At 42.7% G+C, this 25,820-nt stretch overlaps 1 long non-coding RNA gene across 1 annotated transcript in view; it reads left to right on the top strand.

Annotated features, from left to right (window-relative positions):
* The first annotated feature begins 5,126 nt into the window (after positions 1–5,126).
* Positions 5,127–25,820, top strand: part of LOC140728924 (uncharacterized) — a 67,999-nt gene continuing 47,305 nt past the window's right edge. Inside the window, exons 1-3 of the long non-coding RNA XR_012099211.1 lie at positions 5,127–5,222; positions 10,253–10,352; positions 11,415–11,478. This is a non-coding gene — a long non-coding RNA (uncharacterized lncRNA). The remainder of the gene's footprint in view (positions 5,223–10,252; positions 10,353–11,414; positions 11,479–25,820) is intronic.

Here is a 25,820-nt window from a genome sequence, read left to right as displayed (position 1 = left end):
GGTCTGGAGCACACCAGCTGTTGTACGTATGTGCCCAAGACTTCTGCACAGTACTCTTTGTCATGGACTTTGTTGTTACATGGCAGCAGTATAGTGCAATATGTTAAAAATCTATAAATTACAATGGAAAAATGTGTAAAATAAGAATTAAGTAGTGCAAAAAGAGACCAAAAATAGTGTTCATGGGTTCATTGTTTGTTCAGAAATCTGATGGGGTGGGGGGGGGGGGGGGAGAAGCTGTTGGTAGCATTCTGCCTCTGGTATCTGTGCCTGCTCTTTCCCAGATCTCGACATTTTGTTCTCTTTTCAGTGGAAAACAGATTTATTAACAATGTGCTCTATGATGTGAACTTTGTTGGCAGCAGTACATTGCAAAAACTTAACATTTACTGCAAATTACAATTAAATAAATAACAAGCAAGAGAAAATCTGCAGATGCTGGGAATCCAAACAACACAAACAAAATGCTGGAGGAACTCAGCAGGCCAGGCAGCATCTATGGAAAAAAGTACAGTGGACATTTCAGGCCGAGACATTGACTGTACTTTTTTTTAATTAACTAAGTAATCGCTAAAATGGGAATGATGAAGTAGTGTTAATTTATCCACACAGCAAGGCCTCCAACCCAGGGCATGCCGTCTACTGGCCTCCAGCCTCCAGTGGACTCACAGATATCAGACATCAGGCTTCCAGACAAGCCGCTCTAGGAGCCTTGACTGTTGAGGCTCAGCTTCTGCTTGAAGCCCCTGGAGCAGCATGTCCAGACGTCGGAGGCCCAACGTGAGAGTTAGATCCAGAAGAAGATGGCGACAGCAAACGAAGCAGCCAAAAGCAATGTCCTCAAGACAGATCAAGGAGCAGTTCCGTTCACTTCTTCTGCAGCTTCTTTTTATTTCAGGTATGGTTCCACTATTGTTCAGGCCTGTAACTGGCCATGTGATTTCAGGCCGATTGTGCTATCTGGCGCTTTGCTGTCCCTGAGAAGTTTCCACCAGGCTGCAACCAAAGCATGCAGCATGGACATGAGGTGCAGGCCCATGGTCGACTCCATCTCGCGCCAGTCTCGCCGAGGAAGACTGAAATCATCGAGGTAGGTGCAAAAGGTGAGTGAGTGTTCAGCACCACCTACCAGCCTCTTGCTCACTGCTGCTGGAGGTGTCCACGTGTGGCATTCTCTCACTTGCTGCTCCTGAGGGAAGGTGCTTGCATTCGATTGATCGTGCACTCTCTCCCTCGATGATATCAGTGGATGGGGCCAGAGCAAGTTTTAATCAACACTGATTGTAGATTTGGACTCTATTTCAGCTTTTATGATGTTTTCTCTTTCTAGTTCCAGCTCTGGTTGCTCTTTTTTTGTTGTTATAACTATCGGGTGATTTTTAAATCGGGCAGCCTACGGATAATGAACACTGAACTGTACTGGAATATGCTTCCGGTGTTCTTTTTTTTTGTGTTGCCGTTTGCACAATTTTTTTGCCTGTGGGAGGGGGGGAGGAGGGTTGAGACTTGATGTTTTTCTTTGAGTGGCTTGGCTCCATGGTCATCTTTGTTTCGTGACTGTCTGCGAGGAAGATGGATTTCAAGGTTGTGTACTGCATAGATAATTCAGTAATACAGTAAATGAACTTTGAATCTTAACTTTTTTTTATCTCGTTCCAAGTAACAGTACCATAGAATATGAATCCACCAATCATTTAAACTGTCAAGAGAAACAATCTTAACCAGCTATAGGACAGAATAGGAAAACCATTCACTCTCCTGAGTCCATGCCAGCATTTTGAGGTTATTTTCACCTCTGTTTTTGTTCAAAGCTTTGCAGATGTGCTGTTCAGGAGCTCAGCCAGCAATTTTAAAGTATCAACGTCCTGCCTGTCACACCCTTTCATGCAGTGACTTTGTTAGAGGGAAATAAATTGCTTCTATATTCTCTACATCATCCATCTAAAATTTATGTCTGCTGGTCCTCTTAACTGAACCAAACAGACCTTTCCTGTTTACCTACCCAGTTTCAGACTCTCATAAGTTAATGTTGAACATCAAATAGAATTTAAAGCTTGTTCCCCCCTTTAAACTAGTATTAAATGAGTCCTTAGCTGCACCACTCACTTATTATAAATAATTCAATGTCATTAACACACAATACTTCAGAGCGCTTTTAGAATCATTATGATGAAGAAGAAACTCATTTGACCCACCATTCCTCAGTCAAAACACAGGCTCATAGAGTCATACCACACGGAAACAGGCCTTTTGGCCCAACTGGTCCATGCTGACCAAGATTTCCATCTAGTCACGTTTGGCTCATATCCCTCTGTAAGTTTCCTATCCATGTACCTTCAGATGTACTTGCCTCATCCACCCCAAGCCTCTCTTGGCAGTCCATTCAATATACTGACCACCTCAGCTTGGAAAAAAAAATCCTATTAAATCTTACCACTCCCGCCTTAAATCTATGCCCTCGAATTCTCAATAACCGAACAAATATTGTGAGAATTGACTCTATACATCTCTTGATTTTCAACTGAGTGGCACGGTCCAGATATGTCGATACCAAGGGAGGTGTAAAGCACTCCCTTCCTCCACTAGGCTGAATGTTACCCTTGGGCAAGGTACAGCACCTGCTTAGCTCACCCTGACCAGTATCACATAAAACTATGGGAGCAGATGGTGGACGGTCGTATGTGCCTCTGGTGCCCATCACAAGTCCTGGGTATGTGACCACAGACATCAAGCAGACAATCTGTGATGAGTATTGATAATGGCTGGGAGTCACTCATCTTGTAAAGGCACTGCCCAGAAGAAGGCAACGGCAAACCGTTTCTGTAGAAAAATTTGCGCCTAGCAATCATGGTCATGGAAAGACCATGATTGCCCACATCATATGACACGGCACATAATATGATGAATTTATACACTCCTGTATACTTACTTACTGCCTGTTATCCCACTCGAGTTTAGGGCAGTAATGAAGGCCCTTCATCACTGTCTGTCCATAACATCATAACACAGATACTGAAGGATTCTTCATTGTGTTTTCCATAGTAACTTTTTTTGGCCAGTCATGGTTGCTAGCTCTGAGTTGAACCCCAAAACCAGGAGTACAGGTGGACCACTCTTCGTCTGGCCTTTACCCTTTGACCTGTTTGGCATGGGTGACACTACCAAGAGTCAAAACACAAGGGCCTATCTCCAGCCAACATGGCTTTCCAGATCATTGAGGCATGTGAGCCTCCAAACCCTACGACTAGGTTGTGGTACGCTTGGAGGACTCCTCTATTTGATCATCTCTCATTCCCCGATGCTTTCAAACATCATAAAATGTCTGATCTAATAAGATCTCATCCATTCAAGGATAGACACAAAGAAACATTTATAAAGCATCTTGACAGGTTCTTTAAAGAGTGTTATGGGAATATGGAATTAATGCAGGCAATTGGGATTAGTATTATTAGACATGATGTTTGAGGGGAAAGTGAATCACTGGAAATAACTACGTGAACTGCCGACATATTTAAGGCTGACACTAATAAATTTAGATCTACTTGTGTCAGGAAGGTGACACTAATCAAATAGCCATGATTTTATTGAATGACAGAACAGTTGTGAGGGGACATCTGACTCCTTCCTGCTCCTTTCTTTTATGATCATGAAGTTTTTCCTTAAGCGTAATCTTTACGGCAACATCGCACAGCAGCTATTACCTGGTTGTTGTGGTATTTTCCAGCTGAACCATGACACAATGAACAGCTATTTGTTTTGCAAGCAGTTGCAAACTGCTTCAGATCATAGACTCAGTGGCCTCTTTATTAGGTACAGGAGTGGAACCTGGTGTGGTTTTGTGATGTTGAAGCCCAGTGCCTTCAAGGCTCAATGTGTTGTGTGTTCAGGGAACCTCTTCTGCACACTGTTGTTGTTCTGAAGACTCCATCATCAACCATGAATGTGGCATCCTAGCTGTCTAGATATGCAAGGCAGAGCAGTATTATATGGAGAGCCAGCTGTTGCCCATGTAGCAAGCTCCCCCTCTCCACACATCTGATGAACCTAAAGGAACGGCAGAGACCAATAAAGTTTGGCACTAACAGAAATACAGGTGTTGCCAGTCAGTATTGAACTCAACATAGGACTGCCTTAGTGTCACCAGCTTTGGATTTTTCCCTCAGCGTTTACTCCCAAAGCCTCCCCATGAGTGGATATAGCTGCAAGGCAGTTTTACTTCTCCTAGATGAATTGCCAACCATGGTTGTCGAGCCCTTTCTGCAAGAAGCAACTGCTTTTAAGGCACCAGTAACCCACCTTTGCCCCTTCTCCTATCACTAGAAACAGTTCGGCAGAGCTTAGCAGCTAAGCCACACACGGAAGCCGGGAGCTTGGTTGTCAGAGGCTACTTGAGGTGCACACCGTTGGGAGCACTTAGTAGGAAATGGGAGCTTATCCCCATTACCAGCCCGTTATAATAACCTTGAGGACCCAGCCGTTATTGTAAGACATGAGTTACTGTTGCCATCTTGTCAGCTTGAACCAGTCTGGCCATTCTCCTCTGACCTCTCTAATTAACAAGACATTTTCACCCACAGAACTATTACTCACTGGATGTTTCTTTTTATTTCCCACATCATTCTCTGGAAACTCCAGAGACTGTTGTCCCTGAATATCACAGGAGTTCAACAGTTTTTGACATACTCAAACCATGCCATCTGGCATCAACACGATCAAAATCACTTAGATCACATTCCTTCCCCATTCTGAGGTTTGCTCTGAACAACAACTGAACCTCCTGACCATGTCTGCATGCTTCTATGCATTGACTTGCTGCCACATGATTGGATGATCAGAGATTTGCATTAACGAGCAGCTGTACCTAATAAAATGGCCACTGAGTGTACTTAATCTCCCTTTCTCTTTGTCTCTGTCACTCTCCGCACATGTTAAGCTCCTTCTCTCTCCCTCACGTTATTTGCTTGCTAGCTTGAAATTCTAATGACTGATGAGTTAATCATTAACTAAGTTGTTAATTATGATTAACTTGCTTTAGTTCTGTAAACATTACACTCAAAGTGATCATTTACAGCAGCTCAGATTAATGAAGTGTAAGGGTAAACAAGTTATTTTTTTCCATTCAGTGCGTGACTGATGCAGACATGGCCTTTCCTGCTAATCCTGAGGAGGTGGTGTGTTGGTGTTCACCTTGAATTGTGCCATTCACACAGGATGATATACAGGTATATTGTTTTATATACACAGTACACTCAGTGGTCACATTATTAGGTACATCTGGGTTACACAGTAGAGTCATGGTTAGTACACGCTTTACAGTACCAGTGACCCAGGTTCAATTCCCACCGCTGCCTGTAAGAAGTTTGCATGTTCTCTCCATGACCACAAGGATTTCCTCTGGGTTCTTTGGTTTCTCTGGTCAAAGAACACTGAGGCTGTCTACAAGAAGTGTCAGAGCCATCTCTACTTCCTGAAGAGACTGAGATCCTTTAACATCTGCCGGACGATGCTGAGGATGTTCTACAAGTCTGTGGAGGCCAGTGCTATCATGTTTGCTGTTGTGTGCTGGGGCAGCAGGCTGAGGGTAGCAGACACCGACAGAATCAACAAACTCATTCATAAGGCCAGTGATGTTGTGGGGGTGGAACTGGACTCTCTGACGGTGGTGTCTGAAAAGAGGATGCTGTCCAAGTTGCATGCCATCTTGGACAATGTCTCCCATCCACTCCGTAATGTACTGGTTAGGCACAGGAGTACATTCAGCCAGAGACTCATTCCACCGAGATGCAACACTGAGCGTCATAGGAAGTCATTCCTGCCTGTGGCCATCAAACTTTACAACTCCTCCCTTGGAGTGTCAGAGACCCTGAGCCAATAGGCTAGTCCTGGACTTATTTCCACTTGGAATGATTTACTTCTTCTTCTTCTTCTTCTTCTTCTTCTTCTTCTTCTTCTTCTTCTTCTTCTTCTTCTTCTTCTTATCATTATTATTATTATTATTAAATTATTTATGGTTTTATGTTGCTATATCTCTACACTATTCTTGGTTGGTGCGACTGTAACGAAACCCAATTTCCCTCGGGATCAATAAAGTATGTCTATCTGTCTCTCTATTCCAACCACAGTCCAAAGACGAACTGGTTGGTTGGTTAATTGGTTATTGTAAATTGTCCCGTGATTCGGCTCGGGTTAAATTGGGGGATTGCTGGGCAGAACGGCTCAAAGGGGAAGAAGGGGCTACTCCGTACTATATCTCAATTAATTAATAAATGAACAATATCTAATCAGGTGTTGTTCCTCCAAAAGACAGATTTGTCTTAAACAAGAAGGTGTAAGTCCAGTGACCAGTGTAGGCGATCTTCAGAATGTTAATGGGCAAGAACAAGACAACAGAAAGCATTGACCTTCACCAAGGATAACTCTTTTGACAAACACTTCAGGCAGACTATCTTTGATACTAAAAACCCCTATCACCTTCCATCCCATGCGTCTATCTTTGCCCTACTCTCCCTTCCCCATCCCCAAACTGCCCACTTCATCCCCTTTTTATCCGTATCTGTTTCCACCAATCACCCGCCAGCCTCCGTCTTTAAACTTCCCCTCTCTCCTCCACCAATCACCTGCTATCACACACCCATCATCCTCCACCTTACATGGACCTCGTCTGCCAGTCCTTTCCACTCTCTCCGTCCCAAAACAGGGCCTCGACCTGAAACATCAGTTATCCCTTTCCCTCCACAGATGCTGCTCAGCCCATTGAGCTCTTCTGGCCATTTATTTTATTTAAAGATACAGCATGGTAGCAGGCCCTTCCGGCCCAATGAGCCGGTGCTGCCCAATTACACCCACGTGACCAATTAGCCTACTAACCTGTAAGCCTTTGGAACATAGGAGGAAACCGGAGCAGCCGGAGGAAACCCACATGATCACAGGGAGACAGAAACTCCTTAGAGACAGTGACAGAATAACAAACCGGAATCAAGTGTGCAACTGCTCGTGGTTGCTGGCGCTGTAGTGGTGTTACAGTACTGTGCCACTCTTGTTTTTGTTGTACTCCAGATTCCAGCACCTGCAGTTTTTTGTGTCTCCACTGGACACTTTAATATAGTCAGCAGCCAATAACTAAATACCTTGTCTTGCAACTGAGCAATGCAGCATGAAAAAAAATTTCTTTTTCCCTCCTGTCTTCTTCTATGTCCTACTGAGGCCTTGCATCTCACCTGCCTACCACCTCCCCCTGCGTCCCCTCCTTCTTCCCTTTCTCCTATGGTCCACTCTCCTTTCCTATCAGATTCCTTCATCTCCAGCCCTTGACCTTTCCCACTCACCTAGCTTCACCCATCACCTTCCAGCTAGCTTCCTTCCCTTCTCCCAACCTTTTTATTCAGGGATCCTCCCCCTTTCTTTCCAATCCAGATGAAGGGTCTTGGCCTGAAACGTTGACTGCTTATTCATTTCCATCGATGCTGCCTGACCTGCTGAGTTCCTCCGGCATTTTGTGTGTGTGTTGCTCTGGATTTCCAGCATCTGCAGAATTGCCTTCTTCTGAGCAGTGTCTTTACAAGACCGGTGATCCCAGGCACTATCAATACTCTTCACAGATTGTCTGCCTGGCGTCACTGGTCACGTAATCAGAATTTGTGATAGGCACCAGCTGCTCAAACAGCAGTCCGCGACCTGCTCCTGTGGCTTCACATGCCCCTGATCTGGGGGCTAAGCAGATGCCACACCTTGCCCAAGGGCGACCTGCAGGCTAGAGGAGGGAAAGAGCTTACACCTCCTTCGGTGGAGATGCACCTCCACCTCGCCTCCCCCAACCCACTAAATGGTTCCCTAGTACAATAAAATGGGCACTTGACCACAAACTCTACCTTGGTATGAGCCTGCACCTTATTATTTTCCTGCACTGCAATTCCCCTGAAGCTTTTAAACTTTGTTCTAGATTGTTATTGTTTTACCTTGCTGTACCTCATTGCTCTGTGTAACGACTTAAACAGTATGCAAGACAAGTTCTTCACTGTATCTGGGTACATGCGACAATGATAAACCAATTCCAATAGGAGAGGAAGGTAGAGCATGGAACAAATGCAGGGAGATTGTGAACGGGACCAGTGGGAGGGGTGTTTGTGTGTGTGTGTCACAAGCAGGTGGTGTGAATGGGGGAAGGGAAAGAGATGGGTTCACATGGGCTGGTAAAGAGAGAAAAGAATATGGGGGGAAAGGTTCAGAGGGGAGCAGTCACTGAAAGTTTGCGAATTTGCTGTTCATGTCACCGTGAACAAAGTTCTGTCATCTGTCCCAGTGCTTTGTACATTGCTCCAGATTCCAGCATTTGCATTCTCAAGTGTCTCTGAAACAGATGGGCTGAATGGCCTGTTTCAGTGCTATATTACTCTATGACTGTATAAAGTGTTTAAAGTGTTACAAAATAAGTGTAGTACAGACAGACAATAAGGTTCCGAGGCCAAGGTAGATTGTGAGTTCAAGAGCCCATCTTATCATAATAGGGAATTGTTCACTAGTCATATAACAGCAGGATAAAATTCAGGCTCCCCCCCCCCCCCACCTTCCCTCTCAGTCTTGAGGAAGGGTCTTGTCCCAAAAACGTCAACTGTTTACACTTTTCCATAGATACTGCCTAACCTGCTGAGTTCCTCCAACAGTTTGTGTGTGTTGCTTAAGGTAGAAGCTGCCCTTGAACCTGGAGTACATGCTTTCAGACTTTTGCATATTTTGCCCAATGGGAGAGAGGAGAAGAGAGAATGTCTGAGGAGGGCAGTGATTTGATTATGTCGTCTGCTTTATCGTGGCATCAGGAAGTGGGGGTGGCACGGTAGCTTAGCAGTTAGCATAATACTACCACAGTGCCAGTGACACGAGTTCAATTTCACCACTGTCTGTAAGGAGTTTTTACATTCTCCGCGTGACCACATGGGTTTCCTCTGGGTGCTCTGCTTTCCTCCCTCATTCAAAAGATGCAAGGTTTAGTATGTTCATTGGTGAAGTGGGTGTAACTGGTTAGCACGGCTTTTCTGAAATGGTTTAGCAAGTTTCTCTGTTCGATGGCATTTACGGACGGGAAATAAATACTGGCCTTTCCAGCAATGTCCGCATCAAATATAATAAATGAACAACAAGGAATGTCTTCAGCTCGTTGATGCACCATCAATAACTCACTCTGAGACGTAAGAAGCGAGATATCGGCTTTTATTGACTGGAAGAATGAACAACACTACATCCTGGAGAATGAGGCCGGGCTCAGGCCTCAATCGCCTTTATACAGGGGTCTGTGGGAGGAGCCACAGGAGCAGTCAGCAGAGGTCTGTGGGAGGAGCCACAGGAGCAGTCCAGACAGGTATATGTAGTTCACCACACTCGTTACTGCTTTGAAGCACCACAATAATGCCTCCTCCCTCTTCCATCTCTGCCGAACCCTTTTATCTGGTCTCCTGTGAGGGACAAAGTGGTGAATAGACCTGAGGCAATAGAAGCAATGCACTGGGGGTTCCACTCCTTAATGCAGTGCAGGAGATTGTCACGGACTCTGGCCTGTCAAGAACTGTTCAGGCTTACTAGTGACTTGATTGCTGTAGCGTACTAAATTATACAGACAGGGAGATGAAATCGAATTGTTCAAAACTGCTCAGAGTCCATGTTCTCTCCCTGATGTAGCATCCACGCCAGGACCACCAGACTCGAAAACAGTTACTTTCCGCAAGCTGATCAACACCTCCACCCACTACTTAATCATTTCCATTCGGAGTCACATTATGTACAGACACTCCTGTGCCTAGCTTCACCTTATGGACATACAATCAATCTCTCTGTTTGAGTTACCTCATGTATTTACAGTACATTCATTATGTTTTTTTTTTAATTGGTGTGTCTTTATCTTATTGCATTTTTTTGGTGCTGCATCAGATCCAGAGTAACAATAATTTTGTGCTCCTTTATACATGTGGACTGGAAATGACATTAAACAATCTTGAACTAAACAATTCTGAAACAATTTCCGCAGAGGTACTGTGGGGGGGCACTCTAATTGGCTGCATCAGTCTGGTATGGGGAGGGGTGGTGCCAGGCTACTGCATGGGATTGAAGTAAACTGTGAAGAATTGTAAATTTAATCAACTCTATCATGGGTACTTAGCTTCCGTAGTATCCAGGTCATCTTCAAGGAGCAGTGCCTCAGAAAGGCAGCATACATTATTAAGGACCCACCCAAGACCTGCCCTCTTCTCATTGCTACCATCAGGAAGGAGATACAGAAGACTGAAGACACACACTCAGTGACTGAGGAACAGCTTTTTCCACTTTGCCACCTGATTTCTGGACATTGAACACAAGAACACTATGTAAGTAATTTCCTCCTTTTCGCACTACTTATTTTATAAATATTACTGTAATTCTCAGATTTCTCTATTGTCAGATATTGCATTATAGTGCTGCCTCAAATTTAACAAATTTCACAACATATGCCAGTGATATTAAACCTGTTTCTGATTCTGAATAAGCCTTTACATCTACTAAGTTTGAAGTCTGCTCTCTGACTAAAATGGCAAAAAGGAAGTGAGTTTAACTCAAACAATGATGCCTCCTACTCACTGTTGAAAACTCTTCCAAAAGAACCAAATGAAATTAGCTTTTCCCCTCTCCATGGAACAGTAACTACTGGGTGTGAATTTACATCAGTTTGTTATTTCCAAGGCTCTTCTCTACAATGTAAACATTGCAGGGTCATGTCATCTGCAGAAATTCTCTGATGACTCTGTAATTGTTGAGTATATAAAGGGAGGATGGAAGGATGATTACAGGGCCCTGGTGGAGGACTTTGTCATATGGAGCAAGCTGAATCATCTGCAGCTCAACATCAGTAAGACAAAGGAGATGGTGATGGACCTTAGGAAGACTAAGCCTGCACTGCTCCCTGTTACTATTGGTGGTGAGGACATGGATGTGGTGAGGACCTGCAAGTACCAGAGGGTGGACCTGGATGACAGACTTGAGTGAAACACCAAACAGAGACTGTGTACAAGAAGGGCCAGAGTTGCCTCTACTTCCTAAGGAGACTGATATCCTTTGGAGTATGCAGGCCTCTCCTTTACATGTTCCACCAGTCTGTTGTCGCCAGTACAATCTTCTATGTGGTGGTGTGCTGGGGCAATGGCATCAACACGGGTGATGCCAACGGGCTTAATAAACCGATTAGAAAGCTCAGCTCTATTATCAGAGTCAAATTGGACACACTGGAGGCTGCAGTAGTACAAAGGACCCTACAGAAAACCTTGACTTTTCTGGACAATGTTTCTCAAGCTCTGCATGTCACCTTGCATGAATAGAGGAGTGCTTTTAGTAATAGACTAAGAAAGCTGTTGTATCCAAAGAGTGCTATGTGATGTCTTACTCTCTCACATTAGGATCTATAATGAATCAACCTATAGCCAGGGAAGTGATGACCCCTCTCCTGTTAAACTGATTGAGGTAACTTATTTTTTATTCTTTCTTACCTCTTTCCTAATATTTGTGTATTTGTTTATCTGTATGTAGCCCTGAGGCTCTGTCGGGTGCATAAGTCTAGGGAAGATGATCTCTGGCCCCACCAAACGTATGAGATTGAGGTGCAAAACCTCCTGTTTGTGTGGATGCTGTGTGATGCGTTCCCCTGTTACAGATCAGTGCCACAAAATAACAGGCAGTACACCATATGCAATTAAGTGACTTAGCTTTATAATTCATAATTTGACTAAAGGATTAGTAAAGTAAAACAAAAAGGGCCCATTTTAATGAAACTGTCTAACGTGCACAAGTTGGAGCTCACAGCTTCCGTTCCGCCGGTCATCCATCGATTTCCCCGGGCTTCACCGACTCCCGGCCGCACTCCAAGTCCACTCTTTTCAGGTGTCTACAACCTCTCCGTTCTGGCATCTTCTCTCTTCATCTTCCGCCATACAAAACACCCAGATCACCTCGGTCTCAGGAACACAAGTAAAAACACTCCCTTAATTGGATGGCACACATTCCAAAGGCCCCGCTATCTCTAGCCATAACCTTAGCAGTGCTTCTACAGAAAGACCATTACCTTAGCAGTGAAACCTTTCCCAGGGTGTTACAGGTACACTGTAATGCTACTGTGATACTTTCCTTTTCCTTTTGGGATCAATAAAACATCTATCTATTTCCATGAAGTAGAGCCCCACCACAGATCATGATACATGATTTCGAAGAGTGTGAACTGATAGGATTGGAATCACATGGAATCCCGGAGGAAATGATAACAACAGGTGCAAACAGCACACCTTTCCACTCAGCAAGCTCAAATTCTGTCTCACGAAACATGGAAGAAGTAGTCTTTCACATGCACAGGATAAAGTACTACCAGCAAACAAAGCCCTGCCCAGAAGAAGGCAATGGAAAACCACTTCTGTAGAAAAATTGCCCAGGACAATCATGGACATGGAAAGACCAGGATAGGTCATGTCATAGGACATGGTACATAACCAACAAATGAATAATGACAGTGAAATATCTCAAGGAAAGAAGGCTGTATTTATACAGTAACAAAAACACAAAACACCGGAATAACTCAGCAGGTCAGGCAGCATCTATGGAGGGGATTAAGGACTCAATGTTTCAGGCAAAGACCCTTCATCAGTCCTGCAAGGTTTATATCATCTGCCCAATGGGAGAGGGCAGAAGAGAGAATGTCTGTGGAGGATGGGGTTCTTTGATCGTATTCAATCACAAACAAGAGAAAATCTGCAGATGCTGGAAATCAAACCAACACACACAAAATGCTGGAGAACCTTAGTGGACCAGGTCGCATCTATGTTAAATAGTACAGTTGACATTTGGGGCCGAGACCCTTTGGCAGGACTAGAGAAAAAAAGATGAGGAGTAGATTTAAAAGGTGGGGCAAGCAGAAGAGAAACACATGGTGATAGGTAAAACTGGGAGTGGGAGGGATAAAGTACAAAGCTGGGAAGTTGATTGGTGAAAAAGATACAGGGCTGGAGAAGGGGGAGTCTGATAGGAGAGGACAGAAGGCCATAGAAGAATGAAAGGGGGGGGTGGAGCACCAGAGGGAGGTGATGGGCAGGTAAGGAGATAAGGTGAGAGAGGAAAAAGGGGTTGGGGAACGGTAAAGAGGTGGTGGGGCTATTAGCGGAAGTTCAAGAAATCGATGTTCATGCTATCAGGTTGGAGGCTACCCACATGGAATATAATGTGTTGTTCCTCATCATCGCGTCAGCAGAGGAGGCCGTGGATTGACATATCAGAATGGGAATGGGAAGTAGAATTAAAATCTGTGGCCTCTGGGAGATTCCGCTTCTTCTGGTGGGCAGAGTGTAGGTTTCTTTGATTATGTTGGCTGCTTTATCAAAAGATAAGCAGAATCCATGGAGCTGAGGTTAGTTTCCCTGATGTGCTGAGCTTGTCCACAAGTTCTCTGCAGTTTCTTGTGATTTCAGGCAGAACAATTGTCATATCAAGCTATGATATAGGAGACATTCTATGGTGCATTGATAAAAATTGTGAGGGTCAAAGGGGACATGTAAAATCTCTTTAGAAGTTGAGGCATTGTTGAGCTTTCCAGGCCATAGCATCTATGTGGTTGTGTTATTGAATGTGGTACTGGTATTGATCTGTTATTGTCGCCTTTACTGAGAGAAGGTGAGATGCTTGTCTTGCATTCTGTTCATTGTTCATTCATTTTGTGCCATCTCATATGACATGGGATCTTATGGTCTTTCCATGACCATGATTGTTCTTGGTAAATTTTTTGACAGAAGTGGTTTGCCATTGCCTTCTCCTGGGCAGTCTTTATAAAATGGGTAACCTCAGCCATTATCCATTCTCTTCAGAGATTCTCTGCCTGGCATTAGTGTTGGCATAAACAGGACTTCTGATGAGCACCAGTTTCTCACATGACCATCCACCACCTGCTCCCATGGCTTCATATGACTCTGATTGGGGACTAAGCAAGTCCTGTACCTTGCCCAAGGATGACCTGCAGGTTAGTGGAGGGAAGGAGTGCTTTACACTTCCTTTGGTAGAGACATATCTTCATCCCACCACCCATACAGATCAGATTGCTACATCTCGACCTCAGCACTGTTGATGTTATCAGGTGATGGGCACTGCCCCTTTTCCTAGGTTTAATGACCAGCTCCTTTGTTCTGCTGACACTGAGGGAAAGGTTGAAGACATTACACCCAGGTCACAAGGCTCCCTATTTCCTTCCTGTACTCTGACTCATCTCATTTGCGATTCAGCCCACGATGGTGGTGTTTATCTGAAAACTTGTAACAGCTAACTTCTGCTATCAGCAGAATATGGCCATGTGGTTGCAAATGTAGAGGAAGTAAGTAGGCAGCTGAGGATGCAACTCTGTGGGGCACCAGTACTGAGAATAATCGGGGTGGAGGCGTCTCTTATTGACTGCGGTGTGTTGGTTACAATGTTGAGGGTCCAGTTACCAAGGGTGGTGTTAAGACCCAGGACAGTGTTTGAGGATGGACATGCTCAAATCAGAATTTCAATTTGCACACAGCAAATCGGATGGAGGGTCTCAGTCTGAAACATCGACTCTGCATTTTCCTCCACAGATGCTGCATAGCCTACTCATGAAGAATGCTGTGATTATGTCCAGATGGTCTATTTCAATTCTGGTAATTGAAGGAGCCACTTTAATCAAGAAATCTGCTTCCTGAAGTAGAACTGTGAGAATTTCCCCTTCTAAGGCAGACATCAACACTGAGATTTCATACTGTTTTTTGAGAACACTTAAATCTGACAGTTCCTGTCAACAGCAACCTTGGTAACAACAAGCCATACATAGAAACTAAGTCTGGACGCAGAGAATAGTGAAGTAATGGAAAACTGGGTAAATTTATCTGCTCCAGCTCTTAGACTGTGTTGCAGCTGTCTCAGGCCATGCAAGAGCAAACTATAACAGCAAATTGCGTTCTAAACTCATTTGATTCTTTTTTGCTCTTAAAGCAGCAAATTAACCTAGCAACTCATCTTTGGGTTGAGGGAGGGAACCAGAATACGCAGGAGAAACACATGGGTCACATGTAAACTCAGCAAATTAGATTCTTAATTTCAGGTGTGATATTAGTTTAAACTAAAGTTTTAAATCTCACACTCCTACAGAGTCATAAAATTACAGAGCATGGAAAACAGGCTCGTCTGCAGGTGTAAGATGAGAAGAGGCATAGATAGGGCGGACAGTGAGAAGTGTCCTTTTCCCAGGGTGGAAATGGCTAATATGACAGGCCATAATTTTAAGGTGATAGGCGGAAAGTACAGTATAGGGCAAATGTCAGAGGTAGTTTTTTTTAAATATACAATAAATGAACACATTGTCCGGGCAGCGGTACAGGCAGATACATTATTGCATTGAATTGAATTGACTTTATTTCTTACATCCTTCACATCTTCGGCTGTCCATCGATTTTTGATGATGACTGAGGCCTGGGCAGGGTTGTATGGAAGACCTGCATTTGCCCATGCTGCAAGTCTCCCCTCTCCACGCCACCAACATTGTCCAAGGGAAGGGCATTAGGACACATATAACTTGGCACCCGGTGTCGTCGCAGAGCAATGTGTGGTTAAGTGCCTTGCTCAAGAACACAACAGACTGCCTCAGCTAAGGCTCAAACTAGCGACCTTCAGATCACTAGACCGACGCCTTATCCACTTGGCCACGCGCCACACACACATCCTTCACATACATGAGGAGTAAAAATCTTTATGTTACGTCTCCGTCTAAATGTGCAATTATAGTAATTTATAATATTTTATAATAAATAAGACAGTCAATGTAACATAGAAATACAGTCAAATCAGCGTGAGTTAATCAGTCTGATGGCCTGGTGGAAGAAGCTTTCCCGGAGCCTGTTGGTCCTGACTTTTATGCTGCGGTACCACTTCCTGGATGGTAGCAGCTGGAATAGATTGTGGTTGGTTTAAGAAACACTTAGTCGTATAGATGAAAGAAAATTGGAGGGCTACATGGGAGGCAAGCATTTGATTGATCATACTGTAGGTTAAAAGATCAGCAAAACATTGTGGAGAAAAGAGCCTATACTGTGCGTACAGCTCTATGTTCTCTGCCAACCAAGTTCCCTTCTTAATTTAGTTTAATTTGGCCCATATCACTCTAAATCTCTCCTATCCATATACCTGTCCAAATGTCTTTTAAATGCTGTAATTGTGCCCACCTCTAAAGCTTTCCCTGGCAGCCTGTTGTCCCTCAGAAAAGAGGGACGTCCATTTAGAACAGAGATGAGGAGGAATTTCTTTAGCTAGGGAGTGGTGAATCTGTGGAATTTGTTGCTACAGGTGGCTGTAGAGGCCAGGTCTTTGGGTATATTTAAGGCAGAGATTAATGGATTCTTGATTAGTCAGGGCATTAAGGGATAAGGAAAGAAGGCAGAAAATTGGGGCTGCAAGGGAAATGGATCAGCCATGATGAAATGACGGAGCAGACTCGATGGGACATATAGCCTAATTCTGCTCCTATATCATATGGTCTTATGGCCTTGTTCCATATACACACCATCTGTTTGAAAAACTGTTCTTTGGGTCCCACCTAAATCTTCTCCCTCTAAATCTCTCTTAAGCCTACCCCCTCTAGTTTTTAGACTCCCCATTCCTAGGAAAAACACTGTGACCATCTGCCTTATCTATACCATTAACAATTCCATGAGCATTAATAAAGTTTATAAAATCACCTTCACTCTCCTGTCTTCCAGGGAAAAGCATCCCCATCTATCCATTCTGTGCATATAGATCAAATCCTGCAATCCTGGCAACATTTTTATGAAGCTTTTCTGCACTCTACAACAGGTATCAAATGTCTTAATGCAGAGTTTACTTGTGACCATGCATTTCTTCCAGGTTCCCTCATATTGGTCTGCATCCCAAATACGTGCTTATAGGTTAATTTGCTGCTTTGGGACATGAGCAGCTCACTGATGGGGTAGACCTGGAGTACTCCAAGTTCTTAATGTCCTTCAGGTTCTTCCAATCGTAAAAAATATATTTATATAAGCCTCTGTATTGCCCCCCATTTGTCTGGGTTATCATTTGTGTATATTTTGATAATGCTTGAGGGTTGCCTCACAAGGATGTACCAGTGCATAAGACCAACAGGCACAGGAACAGAATTAGGCCATTCAGCCCATCAAGTCTGCTCCACCATTCCATCATAGCTAATTTATTAAGCCTCTCAACCCATTTTTCTGCCATCTCCCTGTAACCTTTGATGTCCTTACTGATCAAGAACCTATCAACTTCCATTTTTAATATACCCAGTGACTTGGTCTCCACACGCAACTCACATTCAATGATTTAGAAACAGTGCTTTCTCTGCCGTCAGATTTCTTAACAGCCCATGAACCCCACCTCATGATTCCTTTTCTTTTGCATTATTTATTTTTCTATCTGGTAACTTATAGTAATGTATTTGCACTGTACTGCTGCCACAACATAATGAATTCACCACATATAAGACTGATAAGTCTGATTCAAATAATTCTTTCTTACTGAATATATAAACAAATATGTTCAAAGGAAATTTAACTTTACCACAATATTTAAGTTCCCTTCAGATTTTTTTCCAGTGTGGTGTTGCCCTCTAAATGAAATGGAGACTCCAGGACAGTTCTTTCCTGTGGGCTTAGTACAGGAAAGTGGCACTGATAATAAAAGATCAGCCTTGATCTTACTAAATGAACAAGGCTGAGGGACCAAGTGACCTATTACTTTTATCTTTGCAACACCAAGTTACAGGAACACCACATTGCAGGAAGGATGTAATTGTGCTGGAGAAGTTGAAAGGAAATTCATAAAGATGTTGCCAATTACAGAATATTTTAGTTATAAAATATTATTAGGTCGACTGGATTTGTTTTCTTCACTGAGGGCAGGCTTAGTTAACAGTTATTCCTCTCCGTGGCCTATTCTAGCTTTGTCCCTTTCCTACCTATTATAATGGAGAAAGAGGCCATGTTTGCAGGTGATACCACCATAATGGGTCATTTCTCAAATAACAATCGGTCAAAGTAGTAGTGCGATCAGTTGAATGGAATATGATGTTCTCTTAGGGCAGGCCTTCCCAACCTAGGGTCCACGGACCTTTTGTTTAAAGTTTGGGATCTCCTGTCCTAAGGGGTCTTCAGATGGCTCTAGAGGCCTACCTGGGCCAGCGTGGACATGAGAACGTGGTGGCTGTGGTTAGTGATTGGGTCTTTTGGTTACTCATTCTCTCCTTTCCCAGCTGCCGCTTGATCTCTGCAGCATGCAGCGCAGCCCCCTCTTGAACAGATTTCCTTCAGGTGTACCTATTGAGTGCAAAGTCTTCCCTGTTTTCAGAGGTAATCTTGGATTTCTTCAGGGCTGGTTTTTATGTATCTTTGAAGCATTTCCTTTACCCACCAGGGGCTGGCTGACCTTCCCTCAGCTTGTTTGGGAAGACAAGAGTTAGACATCCAGTTGACATGACCTATCCATCGGACAGATGTGGCGTCATGATAGTACCCTTTCCCTCCGTGTTGTCATGAACAAACGTCCTAGCATTGACTTCAGGAAGGTGGGGGGAGTGGCTACTGTGCACATGCTCTTGTTTACATCAACGGTGCTGAGGTTGAGGGGATTGAGAGCTACAAATTCCTAGGAGTGGACATCACCTGTCCTGGTCCAACCACTTTGATGCTATGGTCAAAAAAGAGTCCATCTTATCATCCAGACATCCATTCAATATCAGGATAGAATCTCTCCTGTATTCTGTGTTTGCAAGCCGTTGTATCTTCTGTCCGAAGGGAGAGGGGAGAAAAGAGAATATCCAGGATGGGGGGGCTCTTTGATTATGTCGGCTGCTTTACTGAAGCAGGAAGAAGCATAAATAATGTCCGTGGAGGAGAGGCTGGTTCCCATGGAGTGCACAACTCTCTTTCCCATGCCTAACTCAGCTATATTTGGTCGGTGTAGGAGTGGATTCCATTAAAAAGGAAGTATGTGGGTTTGAGTTCCTCTCCATGGCTCAGGCCTTTGTATCTACTCCACCATTTCACAAGATCTTGACTGATCTATTGCCTCATGCCTCTTTTTTTGCGTGCATTCCTTGATTCTAGTAATAACTAATGATCTATGAGTCTTCCATATCCTTGTATTGGAGCCTTCAGAGTCTGCTTACATTAAGAACTTCAATCATTCACTGGTTTTCATGCAAAGGACTTTCTTAGCCAAGTTAAAACAAGCAATTCCTGTTTTAAGGCATTACATTCAGAGAAGCATTAGTCCCACAATTATTTGCTGAATACTATAAGAACTTTATACATTTCAACAAGATAGTTTCTTACACTTCTGAACTCCAGAGTGTTTCCTTCTGTGGCAAACTCCATTTCTTACTAAGGCTTGCAGGGTTCCACCACACACTAACTCAGAGGTTTAAGTTATAACATGCACCAAGTTACAGTGGATATCTTTTGTTCGTGTGCTACCCAGACAGATCGTGCCATACATGATTCCATTGAAGTAGTAAAAAACAAAAAAGATAATGCAAAATATGATGTTGCAGTGACAGAGAAAGTGCAGTGCAAGTAGATGAATAAATTACAATAGCCATGAGGCAGTATATTGGGAGAGTCTGACTTCAGCTTTAACTTATGTCCAAACATTTTTGGGAAGTTTTATTTCCTAAGTTCTTATGTGCTTGTAACAGCTTGCACAAGACAAATTTAATCTTCACATTTTGGTATTTTTTTTAGATTGAGATAAGAGGCACATGCTGTTGATACAGTGGATCCACCACAATGGGAAACCTCAAGATCTGAGTCATAATAAGCCAATATTATTAGTTCAGAAAATACTAGCTCCAAAAAATAATCACCAGTTGACTTCCATGTTGGTTGAACCTTATGTTCAGTTAATTTCAATGCTCTTCAGGCAGATTTATTATTCCCTCATCACAAATTTGATGATATTTCCTGAGCTGACATAAACGATAACACAGGGACAAAGAGCAGGGGTCGCTCTGCCATTTAATAGTGTTGTGTCTGATCTTATCTTGGTCTCAGTTAAACTTTTCTGCCTATTCCCTTTAACACTTGACATGGAGCAAAATAGTATCTAACTCCGCCTTGATCATGTTCAATGATTCTGTCTCCACAGCTTTCTAGGGTGAAGAATTCTAAAGATGAGAAAGAAATTTTGCCTGATATGAGTGAAGGGAACTATCCTCTCAGCTTTGTTATTCTCAAACACAATCAGATCTTGAGGGAGTCACAGGAAATTGCAAATGCTGTAATCTTGAGCAGCGTCTGTGCTAGGAAAGGAATTGTCAACATTTCAGCTTGAGACCCTGCACCCTTTCATGCATAGAAGCTGCGCATCCAGCACGTTCCTCCAGTAGATCGTTTGTCAGCTCAGAATCTTTCACTGTTCTGACAAAGAGACTTTGACACTAAAGTTTAATGCTGTTTCTTTTCTTCAACGTTGACTGCCTGATTCCTTGAATGTTTCTAGCAATTACTGTTTTCACTCACCTTGAAATCTGAAATGTTTTTTGAAAAATCAACTTTCATTCTTTTAAAGTGCAGGCCAATGATCGTAGTCCCAGCCTGGATAGCCTTTCTTGATAAGCCCCTTATTTCAAGCCACCTTCAAGTTGCAGATATTTGCTCCTACAAGGAATTTTTACTTACATGAATTTCAAGTTCCTGGGTGTAAATATCTCTGAGCATCTAACCTGGTCACAGCATATTGACACAGACACGAGGAAATCTGCAGATGCTGGAAATTCAAGCAACAAGTGAGGCGACACTTCACCTGTGAGTCGGCTGGTGTGATATACTGTGTCCGGTGCTCCCAGCGTGGCCTTCTACCGCTTTGCTGAACACCTACGCTCTGTCCACCAGAGGAAGCAGGATCTCCCAGTGGCCACACATTTTAATTCCGCGTCCCATTCCCATTCCAATATGTCAATCCATGGTCTCCTCTACTGTCAAGATGAAGCCACACTCAGGTTGGAGGAACAACACCTTATATACCGTCTGGGTAGCCTCTAACCTGATGGCATGAACATTGATCTCTCTAACTACTGTTAATGCCCCTCCTCCCCTTCTTACCCCATCCCTATTTGTTTATTTATTTGTTTATCTATTTATCTATCCATTTATGTATGTATGTATTTATTTATTTATTTGTCTGTTTGTTTGTTTTACCTATATTTTTTCTTCTCTCTTTCCCTCTCACAATAACTCCTTGCCTGTTCTCCATCTTCCTCTGGTGCTCCCCTTCCTTTTTCTTTCTTCCAAGACCTTCCATTCCCCTTCTATAGCCTTGTATCCCTCTTGCCAATCAACTTCCCAGCTCTTAGCTTCATCCCTCCCCCTCCTGTCTTCTCCTATCATTTTGGATATCCCCCCTCCCCCTCCCCCTCCCTCTCCCACTTCCAAATCTCTTACTATCTCTTTTTTCAGTTAGTCCTGACGAAGGGTCTCGACTCAAAACATCGACTGTACTTCTTCCTATAGATGCTGCCTGGCCTGCTGCTTTCCACCAGCATTTTGTGTGTGTTGCACAGCATATTGATGCAATTATAAAGAAGGCAAGACAGTGGCTATATTTCATTAGGAGTTTGAGGAGATTTGATTTGTCATCTGAAGCTCCTGAAAACTTTTACACATGTACCATGGAGAGAATTCTGACAGGCTACATCACGGTCTGGTATGGGAGAGGGAGGCTACTGCACAGAATCTAAGTAAGTTGCAGAAAGTTGCTAAATTAGTAGGCTCCATCATGGGTATTAGCCTCCGTAGCATCTGAGACATCTTCAAGGAGCGATACCTCAGGAAGACATCATCCATCATTAAGGACACCCTCCTCCAAGACATGACTTCTCATTTTTACTGTCAGGAAGGAGGTACAGAAGCCTGAAGGCACACACTCAGCAATTCAGGAACAGCTTCTTCCCCTCTGCCATCCAATTTCTAAATGTTCATTGAACCCATGAACACTACCTCACTACTTTCTAAAAAATATTTATTTCTATTTTTGCACAACTTATTTTAACTTAACTATTTAATACACACACATATAAGTCAGCTTTTTTCTTCATTTTTCATGTATTGCATTGTACTGCTGCCGCAAAGTTCACAAATTTCACCACATTTGCCGATGATATTAAACCTGATTCTGATCACAATTGACACAACCCTCTATTCAACTGTACCACTTTAATTCCATCTGTTTGTTCTAAATTTGGTGAATGATTGATTTAGTCAGTTCGTCCAATATCATCTCAAGGAAATTCACTCTGTTGTTTGACTGATATATCACATGCGTCTCGTCTGAGGGAAATATTTGAGCTTATCGACGTTTTGGCAAAGGAGTTTTCACTTCTGTGACAGTTCCGGTGATAACACTCTGAAAAACTGCACAGTTTAGATCTAATGGAATTATGGTTGCTATCCATAAAGGCTGATTTATAACTCTGGTTAAATGTCTGAAAGCAGAAGTCTGATGGAGAGGTATTCAACAGTTGGACTTAAATAAACCCACATTACTACATTCCTGATTCCAACATCTGTGGTCTCTGTGTCTGCAGGAAAATAGGAGTTGGGGTAGACCATCCACCCGTCCCCTTAGGCTTGTTCCACTATTTAACATGTTCAGCCTTATATCCTCTTCTGTATCTCAAAAATTCAAAATTTATCTCTCTTCATTACTTCTGATCATCTGACTTCCATAACCCTCTGTGGTAGAGAATTCCAGAAATTCATTACCCTGTACACAAAGAAATTTCTGTGCATTAATTTTAAATAATTCCCCCCTACTACTGAAATCACATCAGTAACACATACCCTGTCATATATCACTTATGATTATATTGAGTTACAGCGCAGAATAGGGCCTTCCAGCCCTTCAAGCCCTGCCACCCAGCAACCCTCAATTTAACCCTCGTCTAATCATGGGACAATTTGCAATGACAGATTAACTTACTGGTACATCTTCGGACTTTGGGAAGAAACCAGACCACCCAAGAAAACCCATGCATTCCACAGGGAGAACATACAGACTCCTTACAGATGATGTTGGAATTGAACTCTAAACTCCAATGCCCCAGCTACCGTAGCCATGGTCTTATATGGCACTTCAAGGCTACCCTCATTCTTCCTTCTTCTTTCTTCATTCATACGTTATGTAGTAACCTTCTATGTGAATAGAAAAATAAAAACCCTTCTGTGCCCATTTGACTGATGCAGCCAAAGCTAAGCAATACAACACTGGGGATGTTAACTCCATTTCTCTTTCAGCAGGTGCTGCCTGTGTTGAATACTTGCCATGTTTTGTAATTAAGGTCCAATAAAATGAATCTATTTGAGATCACCTTTGAGTGGGCTTCAAATACCTAAAATAGTGTGACGTTCTTGGTAGGGGAGTGAGCGACAGATTGCCCCGCATTTTTTTTTTTTCCTTTTTTTTGTAATTTTTTTATTGAAGTTCATCATCAAACATACATTTCCATAAGATGTATTTCAGACATTGTACATATATATCATATAATCATATATATCACAAATCTCCACATTGTATTTATCTGAGGTATACTCTTATAGAAAAGAGTGGAAAGAAAAAACAAGCAAAAGGAAAGAACTATGTAGAAGTAGGGAGTGATTTTTTTTACAACAGATTCATTGATTTGTGAAAATAAAATCAGGCCTATGAGGCATTATGTAGTTAAACCATTTTTCCCAGTTTGAATCAAATTGTTCCAGCTTATTATTAACAGATGCTGTTATCTTCTCCATTTTGTACATGTCTATTGTAATTTCCATCCATGTATTTAAAGTTGAGCTCTCCTGTGATAACCATTTCCTAGTAAGAGTCTTTTTACCAGCCACCAGCAGTATATTCATTAAATATTTATCTCTTTTCAACCATTCTTGAGGTATATATCCAAAATATATGGTCTTACTCTCTAAGGGTATTTCACATTTAAAGATGTCTTGTAGGGCATTGTGTATCCCCCTCCAATAGTCTTTGATAACAGGGCAGTCCCAAAAACTATAATAATGATTTGCATTTTGATTTCCACAATTTCTCCAGCAAACAGGGAGGTTACTATCATAATAGGATTTCTGAGAGGGTGTAATAAAATATCTTATCAAGTTTTTCCATCCAAACTCCTTCCATTTCTGTGAATTTCTAATGACCAGCACTGTTTATTGTTCTTGTGTTAAAGTGCTTTTGTGGCATTATGGGGGGGAAGTTCCAGTTCATTTATAGTTACATTTTAGCTTGTGTTATACAATTATTTGCTTGTGTGTTTGTGGGTCACCATAACGGTAACCAGGATGTGTGATGGTCAACTCCCCCTTCGGTGTGAGACTGGTTGGGTTCAGTCTCCGGGTCATGGTACCCGGTCTGTTTTATGTCTATCACAATAAAACCATTGTTGAGTGAAAGAGCTTCCTCATCTGTCATTATTGACAAAATGCTCTCCACAATATGCATTTTCTGTTGTAAAGTTGAGCAATACCTCCATGAAGTACACAGATAGACAAAATATTATGTGATAAAACAGACAAGCCCTAAACTTATAAATGAGTGGCAGAGGTAAGCTTTTAATGATGTATTAATACAGGAGCTGACCACTTAATGGCTTTCCTGATCTCATCATGAAGGTTTCAATGAGCACCAGCTCATGCAAACATTTATCTATTGAATTCCTGGTATTCCTGGTGGCCAAGCATTTTAATTCCAATTAACTTTTCAATTCGGACATGTGGGGCCAAGGCCTCCTCTTTGGCCAGAATGAGGCCACTCTCAGGTTGGAGGAGCAACTCTTCATATTTCATCTAGGTAGCCTCCAGGCTGATGGCATGAATGGCAATTTCTTCAAAATTTCTCCTTCCCCTTTCACTCTTCTTCAAATCCCCACTCTGGCCCTCACTTACCTCTTCTCCTTTCCTGTCCATCATTGGTCCTCCTTCTTCCTTTTCTCGGTTGGTCCACTTTCCTCTCCAATCAATTTCCTTCCTCTCCAGCCTTTTACCTCTTCCACCTATCACTTTATAGTTTGTACACCTCCTCTCCCCACCTTCTTATTCTGGCATCTTTGCCCTTACTTTCCAGTACTGATGAAGGATCTTGGACTGAAACAATTACTTATTCATTTCCATAGATGCTGCCTGATTTGTTGAGTTTCTTCAGCATTTTGTGTGTGTTGCTCTGGATTTGCAGCATCTGCAGAACCACTTGTGCCTATTGTGCCTAAGTGTGAGGAGTTGCAATTTAGTAGGACCAAAGAGGTCTTACACAGCAAATGGTAGGGCACTGAGGAGTGGTGTAGACCATATGAACCTGGGAATAGAGGTCCATGATTCATTGAAAGTGGTAGCACATTGGTCTTCACAAATCAAAGGATTAAGTACAGGAGATGGGATCTTATGTTGAAGTTGTATGAGACATTGGTGAAGCCTAATATGGAATTTGGTATGCCGTTTTTGTCACTACCTACAGGAAAGATATAAATAGTACAAAGAAATTTTACAGGGTTGTTGCTGGGTCTGGAGAAGCTGAGTTATTAGGAAAGATTAAATAGATCAAAACTTAATTGCTTGGAATTTTGAAAATTGAGAGGTGATTTGATAGAGGTATACAAACTTATGAGGGATTGAGATAGGGTAAAGGCAAGCAGGCTTTTTCCAGTGAGATTGGGTGGGATTCCCAACTAGAGGTCAAGAGTTAAGGATGAAAGGTGAAAAGTTCACTCAGGGGGTCATGAGAGTGTGGAATAGACTGCCAGCACA

The sequence above is a fragment of the Hemitrygon akajei genome, chromosome 6 (assembly GCF_048418815.1).
Source record: "Hemitrygon akajei chromosome 6, sHemAka1.3, whole genome shotgun sequence".
Classification (NCBI taxonomy): Eukaryota; Metazoa; Chordata; class Chondrichthyes; order Myliobatiformes; family Dasyatidae; genus Hemitrygon; species Hemitrygon akajei.
The sequence above is the reverse complement of the archived record's forward strand: the minus strand, read 5'-3'. Positions and strand labels throughout refer to the sequence as shown.